Below are 18,417 nucleotides of genomic sequence, written 5' to 3'. Positions count from 1 at the left end.
TTCTTTGGGCACAATCACGGCTTATCCCAAATCACTCACTCAATGGGGAAAAAGCGCACAAACTTTGCGGCCAAAAGCAAGCATGCAATCCTTTTCATTTGGCATTTGCAATCTACGCTTTCGTTCATTAATGCCGGTGGTTCATGTTTGGGTTTTTGGTCCCCACTAGAGAGCCTTTGATTTTTCAAGGACCACTTCCCGGCCTGGTTCCCTCGCTCCCACTACGAGACAACTAGATGGTAAAAACACAAATAATTGGGCTGCATGTGACTCACGTTTAATTGAAATGTAATCTTATATGCAGCTTTTAAGGAATGTATGTCTAGTTTGACGGGAAACCCATTTCCTTTCCTTTCCTTTTCGCGGATGCTTCTCTCTCTCTCAATTTCAAACACCCATTTCATGATACATTGATCAAAATTTCATGATTACCTTATCCCATGCAATTCGTTTACCTATCACTATTCAATATCTATAGGAAAATTAATCATATCAAAACGTTTCAGCTGTCAAATTCATTTTGAGTTTGATACATGTATTGCTTGTCAAGTATGTGTTCGTGTATGTCCTATAGATCTACCCATTATTGATCGGACATTGAAAACTAATATTCGAAAGAAACAATTGCTTAATTACAATATTGATTTCGGAATCTGAAAACCATCAATTTAATATAATTCTAGGAAACTAAATTTTAAGAAGTTGAAAACCATCATTTGATTTAAAAAAGACTAAGCTAGATATATATATATAGTTATGGAATGGGCAAATATTACACACTCTTTTTTAAAACAAGTAAGGTCTACCATTAAAAATTATTTTTTTATGTGGATATTTACTCAATTTCTTTCAAAATGAATACACATCACTTACGCACTTCGGATAATATTTCTGTTTTAAAAAAATCCACATTTAAGTTTCCTCAGATTTCTAAGCAGCCAAAGACACACACATGCATACACATAAAATAAAATAAATAAATAAATAAAGAGAGTTAAACCACGTATGTTCTCAATATTTTATCTACGTCACTTTACAGAAAGCTATGAGAATGATTAGGTGATAGAGAAGAAGTTGATATCAAGGGTTTTGAGTTTGAGAAGCTCTGTGCAAAATTGCAGAAGCAGAGAAGAACGTGGGGAAGAGGTTTTTGGGTTAGGATTTTAACAGAAAAATCGAAAAGTGAGTTATTTTCTTTCAAAAATCTAGTGGCAGCGGTGGAGGAGATCTATGGCCAGAAAACGATCTCCTCCTCTAGAGAAACTTGATGGAAAGATTAATCATTGTTCTGGGTGAGCAAAAGATGAGAAGGAGAAGCCAAATAGATCTTGTAATCATCTTGATTCTGCTAATCAAGCACACTCAAAACAGGAAGCTGGGCCATAGATCTTGGCAACACTCAGATGATGACCTTGCAATGAAAGGGACAACACTCTCACAAGACCCAAGAAAAGAGCCAAGAACATTGAGAAATACGGGCTGCTGTTTCAAAACGAGCGGTTAGGAAAAAATAAATTAAAACTGACACGGCAGAGGTGTGTGATGTCGGTAGTTGAGTAGAACAACTCTCAAAACATATACATACCACTAATTCCTTCTCCCGAATTTACATAAAAAGACATAAAAATCTCACGATCCATAGATATTTTCTAAAAATTTCAAAAAAAAAAAAAAAAAGGACATACCGCTAAAAATTTAAGGGTGACTCTACACCTACCGCTGGGACTTCAGATGGTACATTTTATTTATATTTATATATTTTAAAAAAATTAACAACATCATTAAAAATCACATCTTTAACTGTTAAAAAAACGTGGGGGAAATAATTGAGTTGACGATGGCACGGTACAAAAAGACTCGTAGGGCTGCACGCACATCCAAATGAAATCACATGCATGCTTTTTAGTTGGGACAAGGAATCGGAGATGGTGCAGATGACTATTAGCTTCGATGCATCCAAGTTTGAAATATGGTTCGTAATGCATTACGACCTTTAGTTTGGAGATGGGGGCCAATATATTTAATGCAACCTCCTTTGATTCTTTCGAGAATCGCACCAAACAAAGATTTTGTGTTTTCCTTCCTAGTAATTAAGGATGTTGTCGGAGAATCCACCGAATAAGATTAAAAAAAAAAAATTATAATTTTAAATATTTCTTAAAAATAAAAAATATAATATTATTAAAAAATATTTGTTTAATCACTAAATAAAATAAAAAATAAATATAAAAACATAAATATTCAGAACAAAAATTCAAAACTTAAATTCAGTTCCAAAGCATTTCTGTTTCCTTTAAAAACTGCGTCGCCGCAGCAGCAGGCCTGTAACCCATTCCTTCAATTAGTAAGGTTAAAACGTGCCCTTGGAGGTATTCAGCCAAAAAACCGAAACAATTATATATTTAAGACAAATACTATTCATCATACCATTTTTTTTTTTCTAATCACGTTTTAAGTAATTATACTCCTATAAAATTATTTAAAATATATCACATAAAAATCCAAAAAAAAAATGTATATATATATATATATCACATAAGATTCTGAACCAAAAAAGAAAACCTAAATTAAAAAATAACTTATACCACATACCAATAAAAAACTATCATGTGACCTCCATTAAAAGGAAATACACCTCTTTTGGATTCCTAAAGCTTTTCACCTTATATAATCTCATCATTATAATTTTTTTTAATTTTTAAATAAAATATGATAAATAATTTAATTTTTTTCAAATCTCAAAATAATAATAATATTAAAAAATAATATTCTAACAATATTTTATTCAACTTTCATCTTTCATCTAAAACTATCTCATCTTAGTTCTGAATCTAAACCAATCCCAGATAATAGGCCTGCACACCGGCCCGTCCAAACCAGAATTTGGACCCGATCCGACCCAATCGACAGGGTAGCACACAACAACTCGACCCAACCTGACCCGTAACGTTCGAATCGGGTCAAACCCGTTCTCCTTACTCTGCTTTCGATCCTCCCCTCCCCATTCAGTAAGCTTCGAGTTCTTATAAATCGCAAGCATAATCCAACTAATATGACAACCAAGGCGGATGCTATAACATAGAACAAAACAACTTTACCTGCAAATATCCCTCTTTGACTATGATTTGTAGTACAGATATCTATCCTATAACTTACGAGCACTGTAGGTTCTTGGTCAACATAGAGTCCCTTGTTTCCAAGAAATGCTTTTTCTCCACCCATGGTCAAAAGATCAGATGGAACTCTTCCTGACAGTCAGTTTTGAGACAAGTCGATGGAGCTTAGCTTAAATTTCCCTAAATTTTCCGGAATCAAACCCGTAAGTTTATTACCAGCAAGAATCAGAGAGTTCAATGAGGTCATCGAAGAAAATGTTTGTAGGATGTTACCGGTCAGAGAATTCAAGGCGAGATTCAAGTCGACCAGACTCGCACAGTTACCCAATTTGGGTGGTATTGATCCTGTCAAATAATTCTTTTCCAGGTGCAAAGAAGACAATTGTTTCAGAAGGTATTTCAACAACAACAACTCTATGGCTACCGCAACTGCCATGATGCTCCAGCAGGAGCTCTTGATCATGTCCAGTGGTGTGGCCAGAGCAGGAGATTTTGGGCTGATTTCGAGAGATGTTAGGGATTTTGAGGACGAGACATAAATGGAGAATAGTGAGGCGTTAATTCTTTTTCTTCATGACCTTGGGTCACGGGTTCAACGGTTTCAAAGTGTATCAACCTGGTAAAGGGTTTGATCCACTGAACTCGACTAAAGTCGAGTGGGCCCATGTCGGGCATTTCGGATTGATCAGGCTAGGCCCTTTTATGCACAGTCCTACCAGATAGCTCATTGACAATGTGCAAGTAACTTGACCTAGTTAATATTTTCCATATATAATTTAAGTCATCTTACCAACGTGAAAAGATAGAAGTAGTGGTACGGTAACCATATTCCTTAAAGTAAAATGCTAGTGGAGCCACTTAATGTTACCGCTTATGAATTTTAATTTATTTTTTTATTTTTTTACTTAATAGTTAAGAAAGTAATTATTAGTGAAATTCTATATTTTTTTTTATTTTTTTCTTAATGATTAAGGATGTTAAAAAAATACTTTAAAAAAATGATAACAAAATTAATCCCTACATTTATGTTAGTGATAAGTGCTAAGCAACCTACTAGCACCATCCCTTTATTTTTTAGTGCCCTAGAAACCCAACAAAGTAACTATAAGATACACCGGCAACTTGCACTCAAAACTGTAGATTTTCCTTAATCTTCATAGACATTACAACAATTTGCCACTTTAGAACTTCCTTTCAAAGTATTCTTTTCCCTTTATCAGAGGTAGAAACAAGTTGTAACTTTACAACCACCTACTCAAGCAACAATCAAAATAACACATAATTGGCATAGAATCAATTCTAGTTATTCTCATTTGGGGCAGAAAAGAAAAGAAAACCACTAGTTCTGAAAATTAAATGCAAATTAATATGGTAAGCAAAATAAATGTTTTGCTTCCATAAAAATTTCAGGGGATCTTGATCTTCACAAAGTGCTTTCCAATCCTCTTCAAGAGAGCACTTTAGAAGGTAAAGCTAATTACTAATAGTAGAAGTATTTTGCAAATTAAGATGCACATCTTGTGATACTTTGAAGCACAAGATACTATAGAACACAGAAAGTCTAATGCACAAATAAACTTATTAACAGTGTTTAAATAATTTCTTTGCTACCCTCAAATTCTTGCTGGAATCTCTGGTGATAGAGTTTACGGGGCTTAATCCTATTGACCCTGTTTCCTTTGGTAAATAATTGGGCCTTTTGGTGGTTCTTTTGCTTCTCTTTTCTTCGTTGGTCTCTTAACTTTTTTTCTTCTCACCACCTATTCGTTTTAGGAGTTTCTCTCCAATTTCCTCTGAAGATTCTACCTGTGAGCTAGAGACGATGGTAGTTGGATTAGTTGATATGGGTTTAAGTGGTTATGTCACGCCCTTAAATCAAATATCAATGACCTCTTACTTGAAGAACTTAAAATCAATTTTGTGGGTTGATTTTTCTTCTCTAAATTTCTTGTAGGCATTTATGTGCATTTATGTTGGTTAAATATTTAACCTTGATTTTCAATTCTATGTGAGAAATTGGACATGGGTTTTGAGAAGTCAGTACAAGATTCTTATGAATTGTTTTGTGTATATATGATTTCTACTCCATTTATTATATGTGTGTTTGGTTATGTATTTGTTGTGTTTGATTATTTATTATATTGTATTTGGTGGTCTTTATTACTCAATATCAGATAGAATAAGATTTCTTGAGTTGTAATATCGGTACAACTCAAAGGGTTGGTGGTGACTCCTCTTCTATTCCAGTGGATGTGGAGGATCACAGAGTCTTCCAACCCATTCATCCACATGCACACAACACCCTATCCGTTCCATCCCACATTTATCCAAGAAATCCAAAAAAAGTACCTAATAACCAATCGGTGGTTTGGGAAGACTTTACTAAAGTGTAACTTATTGACCACGATAACCCAAAAGCTCAGTGCAATTATTGAGCTAAGCTATATAGTTGTCACTACAAAAATGATACTTCATCTATGATACACCACCTCCGGAATGCATGTGAAACTTTCCCCCTTAGAGTTAAAGGAGTTGGAAAAAATCAGTCATCTAGTGTTAGGAGGGAAGAGTGTATAGCGCACAAAGTCTAGTAAAATATGATGCAGAAAAACTTAGGATGTCAACCGCTAAGTTTTTTATTATGTATGAATTACCATTTAGGCTTGTGGAACATGATCGGTTTATTGAATTTGTGACTGATTTAGAGTCTCAATTTACTTTGTCATCCCGAACCACTTTAAAAATGGATTTTATTAAGTTATATAACAAAGAAAAGATATAGTTAAAGAAATTGTTGGATGATCAAAGAATTCGTATTACCACCGATACCTGGATGTCGTGCAAAATATGAACTACATGTGCATTACCGCACATTTCATTAATTGCAAGTGGAGATTGCATAAAAAAAAATACTTAAGTTTTGTCAAATTCCTGACCATAGGGGCGAAACTGTTGGGACGGTGTTAGACTTGAGATTGCATGAATGGGGTATTGATAAAATTTTGACCATCATAGTTGATAATACCTCCTTAAATGATATTGTTGTTGATTACATGAGAAGGAGAATAAAAGACAATAATTGTACTATATTGGGTGATGAATTTTTTCACACGTGGTATGCCCATATATTTGATCTTATTGTTATGGACAACTTGAAGGATGTTTATGGATTTGTAACAAAGATTAGGGATGCCGTTAGGTATGTGAAATCCTCACCGTCAAGATTTTTCAAGTTCAATGCTTGTGCGACAAAGGAAAATATCAGTGGGAAGATCATTTGTTTGGATGTTCATATTAGATTAAACTCCACATATTTGATATTGAGTACTATTGAAAAACATAAACAAGCCTTTGAACAATATGTTTTTGTGGATAAACAATTCTTGAACCCCACTAATGATGATTGGAAAAATGCAAGGATCTTTGCAGAGTAGCTGGAAATTTTTTATGATGTTACATTGTTTTGGTTCTTTATACATGACAGCAAATGTATATTTTGAGCAATTTTGCACAATTGAAGATGCATTAAATTATATGTGCTCGAGTAATGATATTATCATTAATACTATAGACATAAATATGAGAAGCAAGTATAACAAGTATTGGGGTAGTACAAATAGGTTCAACTTGATGATATATGTTACTTCTGTGTATGATCCACGATATAAATTATGGCAATGAAATTATGATCACAGAAGTGCAAAGGGTATGAGTTGGCGGATAAGATAGAGTACAGGGTTAAACTTCTTTTAGGCCGCTTGATTGAGGAGTATAACAAATTTCGTTTGGGTAGTGGGGGAGTTCTAATATGGCTTAAGGGAGACCAAGCACTACTAATACAAATATCAGTAATGAGCCGGCATCGCTTATGACTAAATTTTGGATCATATTCACCAAATACCTTGAGGAGCAAGGTGTTATGGAATTTAAATCAGAGCAAATCAGAGCTAGAGAGGTATTTGTCTAAAACGTGTGTAAAAGACTAGCTCGATTTTGATATCTTAGATTGGTGGAGAGTTAATGCCACCAATTATCCTGTCCTTGCTGAGATAGCACGTAATGTGTTAGCCACCCCCATTTCTTCTATTGCCTCGGAGTCTGCATTCAATACTGGAGGACCCATATTGGATTCTTTTAGGAGTTCATTGTTTATAGAACTTGGCGAAGCCCTCATTTGCACCCAAAATTGGTTAAGGATTACACCAGTCGATATTCAAGAGTTGGAAGAATACATATAGTCGATAGACCTTGAAGGTGAGTTTGAAAGTTAAAATATTTTTTTTTAATATCTATCTAACTCAATTTTTAATTTCTTTTTTTTTTAGATGATCATCTAGCTTTATCTTCAACTGAGGCTGTTGTGAGTCTCTCTTCCCATTCATGCTGAAATATTTGTTGACCTTTGATGGTATGTAGAGATTCTTATTTTTCCACTTTCTTTTACTTTGCAAACTTCTATTTGTTAAGTTTCTTGGCTTTATTTTATTATTCAGATTTGTGCCATCTTACCTTAGGTTCTCTTAATTAATAGTACATCTATGATTCGCATTACATACTTAGAAAAAGGAGCTGCAAAAAGGACTTTTTTAACACAAAATACATTAATTATTAAATAATTTGTTTTGGAATGTGATGTTATTTGTTTTGGAATAGGACAGATTGATGATGCTGGTCTAGTGGTGTGTAAATGTCGAATATATTATATCTTAATCATAATTAATTAATTAGGTACTAGATGTTGGATCTTTGGCACTTACTTGTCATTATATATTTGAAAACCACACGCTCATTTAATTAATTTAAAAAATTAGTTGCATGCAGCATGGTCACGTTTCTGATTATTGATTATTCTAATTAATTAATAAGTTCATATTAATACTTTATAGTTAATATTTGCTTTCTTATGTTAAAGGCTTTGCAGCAGCTTAGGAAAAGAGTTTTGAAACATGCTAAGTTTACAGAAGACCAAGGAGTATGAAAAACCATACGACCAAGCTTTGTAATTTATTGTTGTGTACTGGAGTTTGATTAAATCAATGTATGTGTATTGTAATGATCTTAACAAATTAGGTCAAACAAGGTAATATGTAGTGGATTGTATCGTGTATGATGCATGCCTTTTACATGATGAATATTGTTTTTTTTTTCTTTTTTGTTTTACATGCATTTATGTGACGCCCCCAATTCTCACGTACGGACACGTGAAAATCGAGACGTCGGGATGATAACAACACGGGTCACCACCCTATCGCCAAGTGCCAAGTGTGTGTACATGCAACAAGTGTGTAATAAAAACACGCAGTGGATAATAAAAGTCTTATAACTAAGTACCAGAATTTTTGATTAATACAAACCCGATTAAAACATACATAATAAAATATTACAAGCCTCAAGTATCGTTTCAAACCAAACCACAAGACATAAAACTCCAAAACAAAACTCTGGCGGAGCCGCCTCCTCGGGCTCAGCCTCTTCCTCGTCCTCGACATCTGCATCAAAATTTACGGTACCAAAATGGTGCCGCAGGTAAGTAACATTCCAAACGCCACAAAATAAAAACATATTAAACTCAACAATATGCATGAAATAATGTCAAATGCACATATCCCATAAATCCACATTTTTCCACGCACGCCAAAAATTTCATTTTGGCCCAAAACATTCCCTTTAAACATAACCTCTTCATTATTCCCGATAATAGCTCAAAAACCAAATCATCAGAGCACTGTAGGTGGGAATCGCAGGCGGGACTCTACCACCATCCCTACTTACCACCGTCCCTACGCGTGCACCGTAGGTGGGATTCTACCACTGTCCCTACTTACCACCATCCCTACGCCGCGTGCACCGTAGGTGGGAACCACAGGCGGGATTCTACCACCGTCCCTGCTTACCACCATCCCTATACGTGCCTCTGACTCAAACCAGTCAATCCAATCGTTCACATATACCATAAATAATTTCTCGCTTACAAGCCCAGTTTTCATTTTACAAACATATGTACATGCATACAACTACACGAAAACCCAGTTTTCATTTTACGAACACATGTATATGCATACAACTACACAAAAACCCAGTTTTTCCTTTTTAAACATGAACATGCATGCACTATACAATGCAAACATCAAGGCACAAAAACTCCAACAAATATCAACATCAACCAAATATAAATAACTCCATCCTCAAATCCATCCGACCCCTGACTCCTCAGACTCAGTTCGGAATTAACCAACCAGTCACAAATATTGTTAAAGTAAAAATATATTTAAATCTAAAATAGAGTTTGAAAAATACTTACAACGCTATATGATAATTTTTGAAGGATCACGACATTGCAAACGGCGGAGAAAAAGCAACGTAACAGTGTAAAATACACTGTGGCCGTGGGTTGTAAAATACCCACTTTCGAACGGGGACAACCCAAGACTTGAAATTGATAGAAAATGGTCTAGAGATGTTTATGAAACTAAAGGAAGTGAGTTTTGGCCGTGGGTGGCGGTGGAAGTGAAAAAATGGCAAATCGGAGTTGAGCTCGTAGGAGCTGCTCCGGAAACGGATCGGGGCCGAAAATGGGTAGTTTAGGACGGCAAGAGGTAGGTGATGAAGTATTGAAAAGATGGTGGCTAGAGGTGGAGCGACGGCGGCGAAAATGTACAAAAACCGTGCCGCTTAGATGGGCTCTCGGCGACTCGGATGGAGGTGAGATTTGGTGGGATGGTTCACCAGCCAAAGGGGGAAGTTTCTGGGTGGGTGTTGTTGGTCACGTCGCTGGCGAGCGGCAGTGCTGGGCGGCACAAGCTGGACGGCGATAGTGAAGAGAGAGAGAGAGAGAGCACGTCGCGCGGAAGAAGGAACGGGAAGAAGAAAGAAAAAGAAGAAAAAAGAAAAGAATGAAAGGAAAAAGAAAAGGAAAAGAGAAAAAGAAAAAGAGAAAAGAAAAAGAAAAGATGAGGAAAAGAAATGAGGTCCAATCCTCACCTTCGGAGTCCAAAAACTGATCCGACAAAAATATATTTAAAAACTATAAAACGACTAAAATAATTTAAACACCACATCAAACTAAAATAAATCCAGTTAAAATACAATAATTTAAAATAAAATAACTAATATATTAATTAAATTAAAATACTCTTTCAGTGAAAATACACGTAAAAAGAGGATGTCACAATTTAGTTGTTTATATTTTTAGTTTTCTACATTTAGCTATTTTTGACATAAATTTAATTTTCCATTTTAATATATTTTAGGCTTTTAGCTCAAAAATAAATACTTCTCAATTATATTTTTTTCTTGAAAAAATATAGCATACAAGCTTTTGGAAAAAAAAAAAAATCTCGATACAGTCCAAAACTTGGATTTCAGGATTTCAAAAACCTAGACTCATCTAGGTTCTAGCTCAAGTTTGAAACTCGAGTTTCGACCTGGGTATACCCAAGTACCCGGTGTGGAACCAGCTGAACAGTCCTAGACTGGTACCAACCTGGAACTAGCAATGGGCATAGTTCAGTGTCCCTTTGTTTCAACCATTGGAAGCTCTTGGGAAAGGCAGAAGAACTATTTCTGCTGCACAACAAAAACTTTGGAGTCAGAGCAAATGGCCACCGAATCTCACTTCCTTGGGTATAACTTCAATGAAGGATTGGCTGCATTTCATCTTAAACCCCATGCATAAACTGGGTCTAACGTCACGAGAAGAACATCCTTTCAAAGTTTTTGCAGGCCTGATTTTAGATTTTATCTTGAGGCTCTATATTGACTTGGTTCACAATCAAAAAGATTTATCTCTCCAAAAGTTATCACAACAGCTAAATTTCTCTTACAAAGAAAATCTATAGGCCTGGGAAGAAAAGATAAACACCAAAATGGAGGAAAAATGGAAGAATCCCACTCCAAACCAGATCTGTGTATCTTTTGACGCAACGGTTAGAAACTCATTCTCTTTGGCCTCGGCAGTAAGCAGAAACTCGAAAGGGTAACTCATTCTAATATGGACTGAGGAAAACCCCACTACTATCCCGGTGTTGGCAGAGGCTCTTGCAGCAAAATTGGCTTTCAAAATGGCAGAATCTATCAACTCTCCATCAACCACTCTAGTTGGGGACTCCCAGTTGGTTATCTCTTCTATCTCTAAAACGGAAGTGGTTTGAAAAATATCCACTATCTCATATGAAATTGCATATTCTATGCACTTTCACCCTGGATGGACCTATAACAAAATTGATTGATCACAAAATCGACTTACATACTCAGTTGCGCAATGGGAAGCTACAAACTTTTTGTTTGGTAGCATTCCAGTAAATATCATTCCTTCTAGTATTGTGCTTATTGACAGCAGAAAGGATCCTCCTTGATATATTTTGTAATATTTGTAATTCTCTTTTACCTTGGCCAAGAAATACACCACAGTTTTCCTCGTCTCTGTAGGTCCCGCACACATTGCCCACATCGCTTGACACCTCCACATAAGACCACATGGAGCTCTAGCCTGGCTGTTCACTGCTTGGTTCAGTCCAAGACTGTCATTTAGCCAAGCAGAAAACCTGACCAGAATTTTTGCTAGCCATGCAACCTCATCGTCGGAGATTGGGCACTTCATCCAGTCACCCTTGTATTTGATTTCTGAAAATGCATGCACTACAGGAAATTTAATTTTTAGGGATGAAATTTGTTAGGGACGAAATTTACTTTTTAGAAATTTCGTCTCAAAATATAAAGAACCTTATAAATCCGTTCGAACTAATACATATTAGTTTGAACCGGAGATTTTGGGACAAATTAGATCGTCTCCAAAAGTCTAAACTGTTCGAACTAATAAAATTTAATTCCAACAAATAATTAGTCTATTCGAATGCAATATAATTGGTTCGTATGAGTATTACCTTGTTTGAACGGTATTATTTAATTGTAATAATATATTGTTAAAATTGTAATAATACATATTTTTTCTATTAATTTTTTATCATTTTCAAAGTAAATAAAAATGTCTATATATTATATATTATTATTTACAATGAATTAAAATATTTACGAATTCATAAATTAATTTTATGTATTTAATTTAAAAATATTTTAGTTAAATAAATATTACTTTAAAGATAGTGTCATTTTCTCTATTATCGTGAATATTAAGTATAATGAGAAGAAAATATAATTAACAATAAAGATGTTAGCAAACACTAAAAATAAAAGCCATACATTAATTACATCCCAAAAGGAGTTAGACGTTCTATCCAACATATAAAAAAAAAAAAATTAAAATAATAACTAACAATATCTATTTGTTAAGTAAATCAAAATCCTCCTGTAAAGTATGTAAGTATCCTTCCAGGTCCTTAAACTTCTCCATGATGGGTTGAATGAAGTCCCTCAATATAATTTGGCGGTGCTCCACCAATATAGCTCGTACCTCATCCAGAGTAGCCCCAGTAGGCTGTCTCTCAACAGGGGTAACAATAGTAGAAGCTAGATCAATAGGCGGAGGCTGATCCTGTATTGCATGAGTCTTCGGCAAGTGACCCTTGCTCTTGCTAAATGTGATCTTATTAACGGGCCTCATCTATGGCGACCTTCGCTCAATCGAAGTCACTGTAACCCCCGATTGGATTAGGAGGTTAGATATCAGCAGTGCAAATGGTAGACTACCTCCACCCGAATAGCGTGACTTTGTTCGAATGCGGAGGAATAAATATAATGCTAGATCAATCGGCTCCCCCTGTGCTAATCGTAACAAAAATCTGGCCCTCTCGATCCCGAAATCAATCTTGTATTTTTTCAGATCAATGTTATACCCGATAATCAGATTAAGCATTCTGAAAAATGCTATATAGTCGGCCTGTCAGATCACTTTACTGCCATCATATGGAGGAGCCGAAGGGTCTTGCACTAGATCACGAACCTGATCATCTGTGAGACCATCATTAGGTACCTCATCGCCCCTCTCACTATCATTCGAGCCAGCATCCAGCTCTGTGGTCTCTACATCCGATGCTGGTGATGAGGATACGACTAGTGTGTCCTCTCCAGATGGTGCAATCGCTACTCTCGCTATTGCTGCAGGACATGCACTGGGCTCCCACTGCAGATCAAGAAGCTCAGCAATAATGTGGGGAGATAAGATAATACTCACTCCCCGGACTAATAAGTTGTAGCATAGAGTATCACCAGACTACTCTCCCATGGCATGGTAAAACTCACCGACCATCTCAAGATATGTTGTGCCCCTCTGTTAACAAATTGGGGTCCATCCACAATCGGTGATGATGTCATGTATGCTCCATCCCTCCCAAATGAGATCACGGAAGTCATCCAAAATGATCTCCCACTCAACTAGTACGGGCCTCACGGCCGACTGAGAATGAGCTGCTTCACTACTTTGGCCTATCTGGGGTCGGGAACGTTTTCTTCCACTGCTGCTTGCCATTAGTATACTGTTGATGTACAAAATAATTATGTAATCTAATTAAAGTGAATTAGAGGAATGATGATGTTGTGCTACAGTGTTTGGCAACTGCTTATTCAAATGGATTCCAATTCGTTCGAATAAGGACTGCCAAATATCATCTTTAGTTCAAATGATTAAAATTCAATTCGAATGGCCTAAAATTCCATTCAAATGACGTTAAAGTCCATTCGAATGGAATTTAAAGTCATTCGAATGACCTTAAAATCCATTCAAATGACCTCATAAAACTCCATTTGAATGAGCCCAAATTCTATTCAAATGAAATTATACTCCATTCGAATGACAATAAATTCCATTCGAATGGCATTGAATTTCATTTGAATGAAATTTATGCTCATTCGAACGGAACTGAGCCAAATAGACATGGCTGAGTCAACTCAGTCCCAAGTCAACAATTCTATTTTTCACCATAAGCCAAGATTTTAATCGGTAGAAATGATTTAGGAGTGAAGCCCCATCATTTCTACCGATTATTTTTGTGTCATTTGGCCCCAAAACAACAAAATGGGGTCGGATTGATTCAAAATCTAACCCCCCCTCCCAAAACCAATGAAACAACCATTAAAAATAACAACCATTTAACCCATACCTCTTCATCTAGGAGATTTGAGGACTTGGTCGGAGTTGGTGGCGGTGTTGTGGCTGCAAAAGGCAGAGGATTCGATCTGACAGTTCAAACGAGAGGATGCACGAAATGAACGGAGAAGAAACTGTATCGCGACTTATATAATGTAATTTCGTTCAAATGGAAAAGGTATAAGTTCGAATGAATTATATAATAATGAGAAAAAATATATATAAGTACAAGAAGTAAAAAAATACGTTTTATATTACTAATACTAGTATATAATACTAATATTAGTACTAATAAAAAATTTCTGGACTAGTATATATATAATATACATTAGATAACTATATTATATAGTATAGAGTACTTAATTGAAAACCTATATATATATTATAAGTAACTAGTATATATATAATACTATATATATATTATGCATTAGATGAGTTTAAAATAGTATTGTGTAAAGCATTGCATTATAAAGTAATATACTAAGTATATAGTAAAACATTGCATTAAATATAAGTATAAAATACATATATTTTATATATTTAGTTTGCATATTAGTAATAAACTAAGTACTTAGAATATATTATAAAGTATTATAGTACTATTAGTTTTCATATATTTATGCTATCTGTATTATAATATCACTTAGTATTATACTATTAGTGATACTTAGTATTATACTTATAGTGATACTAATTATAAATATAACACTATTAGTGATACTAAATAAAATATTATACTATTAGTAATACTTAATATTATAGATTGATAAGAAACTTAGTATTATGCTATTAGTGATACTTAGTATTATATAGTGTATATAGTTTTAACATATACTAATAATAAGATTGGGTGTGTTATGTGTAGATTTATATATTGCCATAATTATCTGTTCGAACGAATATAAGAATAGTTCGAATAGAGATAAAGTCTATCCGAATGAATTTTTTTTATTTGGAGGGAAAATTCGCACCAAATTATCGGTATATACTGGAGAATATTCCTTTTTTTTTTTGTTCAAACTCTAATATTATCCGTTCAAAAGGGAAAATATTGTAGGAAAAATTCGCAATTGTTTGATTTTTGCGTTTGAACTTTTACAAAATCCGTTCGAACGGAAATTCACATATTATTAACTCGGCCCTTTTACTTCATTTTCACTCGAATCAAAGTTTGAGAGAGAGAGAGCGTGGCAGAAGGCTTTGAGAGAGTGTTGTGGAGAGAGAGAGAGAGAGAGAGAGAGAGAGAGAGCTTGAAAGAAGTGAGAGAGAAGAGATTCTTGAGAGAGAAAAGATAAGCACAAGAGGTAATATGTAATTTTTTGTTATTTTTCATTTTGATTTTCGTTTACACTCATCTTGATATTTGTTGCATTTATTCCTGAGATAGAACATATGTTTAATGTGTTTTATGCATATATAGGTATTGCGGATTGATATTTTTATTGGATTGCAAAAATTAGAGGTAATTTTTTATAGTTTTATAAGTTATTTAATAATCATATTTAGGAATAATCATATAGTTTTCAATGTATTGTATTGAAATCTGCCATCATGTATGTGAAAATTGTGTTTTTTGATTCAGTTTTTTACTCTGTTTCTTGACTGGTTTCTGGTTTGGTCCCATTCAAACACTCTGAATTTCGTTCGAATTGAATTTACTCAGTTCGAACGAAATCTGACTCGATCAAAATTCCGTTCGAATATTTGGAGTGTTTGTTCGAACAGTATCAATTAAATAGATATTTATATTGTAATTATAATGTATATTTGAAAATATTTAAGTACTCTAATTAAATAGATTAATACTTAAAATATAATTAAAAAATATTTAATTAAAAAATTATAATTAAATATTTGAAAATATTTAAGTACTCTAATTAAAATGATTAACACTTAAAATATACTTATACAATATTTAATTAAAGAATTATAATGTATGCCTATAAATATTTAAGCACTCTAATTAAAATATTCTTATAAAATATTTAATTAAAGAATTATAATGTATAATTAAAAATATTTAAGTACTCTAATTAAATAGATTAATACTTCATTTTATACTTATAAAATATTTAAGTAAATAATTATAGGGTCTACTTCAAAATCTTTAAGGGCCCATCATGTATACTTGTAATGTAATTTTGTAATGTATTTGTGATTTGGAATGTGATTATAACAATTGTTATGTTTACGACTAAGCTGTTGGATACTCTAATTATTTTACATGTAGTTAACCCTTAGACTTGTTCAAGAGTTGTGGCCAAATATTCTCTTAAAGAATGTTTGGGTACAACTCTTAAATTATCTAAAGTGGACAGTTTGGGATTATATCATCTATATGGCATATATATTAAGTTAAAACTCATCTGTTAGTCAATTAAAATTTTAGTTTAGCATTTTTTTACATTCTTCGAGTATGTAGTTCGTAAGTTTCTCGGCCTATGAATAGGGTCGACAACTTATCGTGACTAGCATATTTGGAGAATTGTAGGGAAATGCTGCCTAAATTTTTACTAAGTTTTGAACTGAGTATATGTGCAATATGGATGATAGTCTCTCGAATGGGATAGAACCAACTACCTTAAAAATTGATAATAATTAAACACGTGTATTGTAATAGTTTTTTTATAGTGTTTATCCTATGAATTGGGTTTTTTATAGATGGATAAGAGTTGGATGTTGTTGGGAGATAGACTTGGTCGAGACTATAAGCAAATATATATACACAAGGGGTAAAGTCTTTCTTAGAATTTGTTTGTGGGAGTGTTGACAGTCAAGGATTTATAAGATTTCCATGCAAGAAGTGCAAAAACCTTAGTTCATATAATATGATTGTAGTGAATGATCATTTATTCGTAAATGGAATTGATCCTAAATATTCACATTGGGTTTTACATGGCAAACCATTTCCTAAAGGAGTTAGATTTGGCAGTCATCTCAATCAGATGGATGAATGTAACGAGATCGACACGGAGGACATAAATGTTAATGTTTCTGATGATAGTTATGATAATAGAGAAAATATGACTGAAATGTTAAGGAATCTTGACGCATGCATATTTCGTGCCAGGGATGGAGAATGAATATCTACACAATCATTTTAGGGAAATGAAGACTTTGGATCACTGTGGGAGGATGCACAACAAGAATTGTACGAAGGGTGCACCCGTCATAGCAAGTTCCCATACACTGTCAAGCTGTTCCATATTAAGTCTATTTGTCGTATTTCTGCAAAGGCCATCGATATGCTGCTTGAATTATTTAAAGAGGCTCTCCCACAAGATAACGTAATACCTCAAAATTTTTATGAAGCGAAGAAATTGAAGCGAGGATTAGGATTTGATTATAATATCATCCACAAATGTAAGAATGATTGTGTTCTCTTCTGGAAGCAATATGCAGAATTTGATTCATGTCCGTTGTGTCATGAGTCAAGATGGACATCAGATAAGCGTAATGTACCCCATAAAGTGCTAAGACATTTTCCGTTGATTCCTCGACTTCAGAGATTGTTTACTTCCCGGATGACTACGACAAATATGACTTGGCATCACACAGAAAGAGTTCAAAATGATCAATTCCTCATGCATCCTGCAGATTACTAACAATGGAAAAAATTTGATGACGAGTATCCATGGTTTGCTAGAGAAGCTCACAAGGTACGTCTTGGTTTAACAACTGATGGCTTTAATCCATTTGGTAACATGGGCACTTCTCATAACACCTAGCATGTCATATTAATGTCTTATAATTTGCCACCATGGAAGTGTATAAAGGATCCTTATTTTATGATGACCCTATTGATCCTAATGCCAAGGTCACCAGGAAATGAAATAGACGTATATTTGCAGTCAATAATGACAGACTTGAAAGAGTTGTGGGAACAGGGTATCAATACATATGATGCGGCCTTGTCGCGTGAATTCAATATGCATGCTGCAGTACTTTGGACAATAAATGATTTTCCAGTATACAAAAACTTGTCTGGGTGGAGCACAAAAGGAAAAATGGTTTGTCCTATTTGTAACAAAGAGACACAGTCTCAGTGGTTAACGAATGGCCAGAAATTATGTTTCATGGGACACCGTCGATATCTACCTCATGATCATAGATGGCGTTCAAATAGAGCAATGTTTGATAGAAGGGTTGAGCGCAGGTCATCACTGTCAGAGTATTCTGGTGGTGATATTCTCACGCAATTGGAAGATGTTCCAAACAACAGATTTGGGAAGGATGCAAGATGTAGAAAGAGGAAAAGAC

This window comes from Carya illinoinensis, chromosome 12 (genome assembly GCF_018687715.1).
Source record: "Carya illinoinensis cultivar Pawnee chromosome 12, C.illinoinensisPawnee_v1, whole genome shotgun sequence".
Lineage (NCBI taxonomy): Eukaryota > Viridiplantae > Streptophyta > Magnoliopsida > Fagales > Juglandaceae > Carya > Carya illinoinensis.
This window is presented reverse-complemented; position numbering follows the sequence as displayed.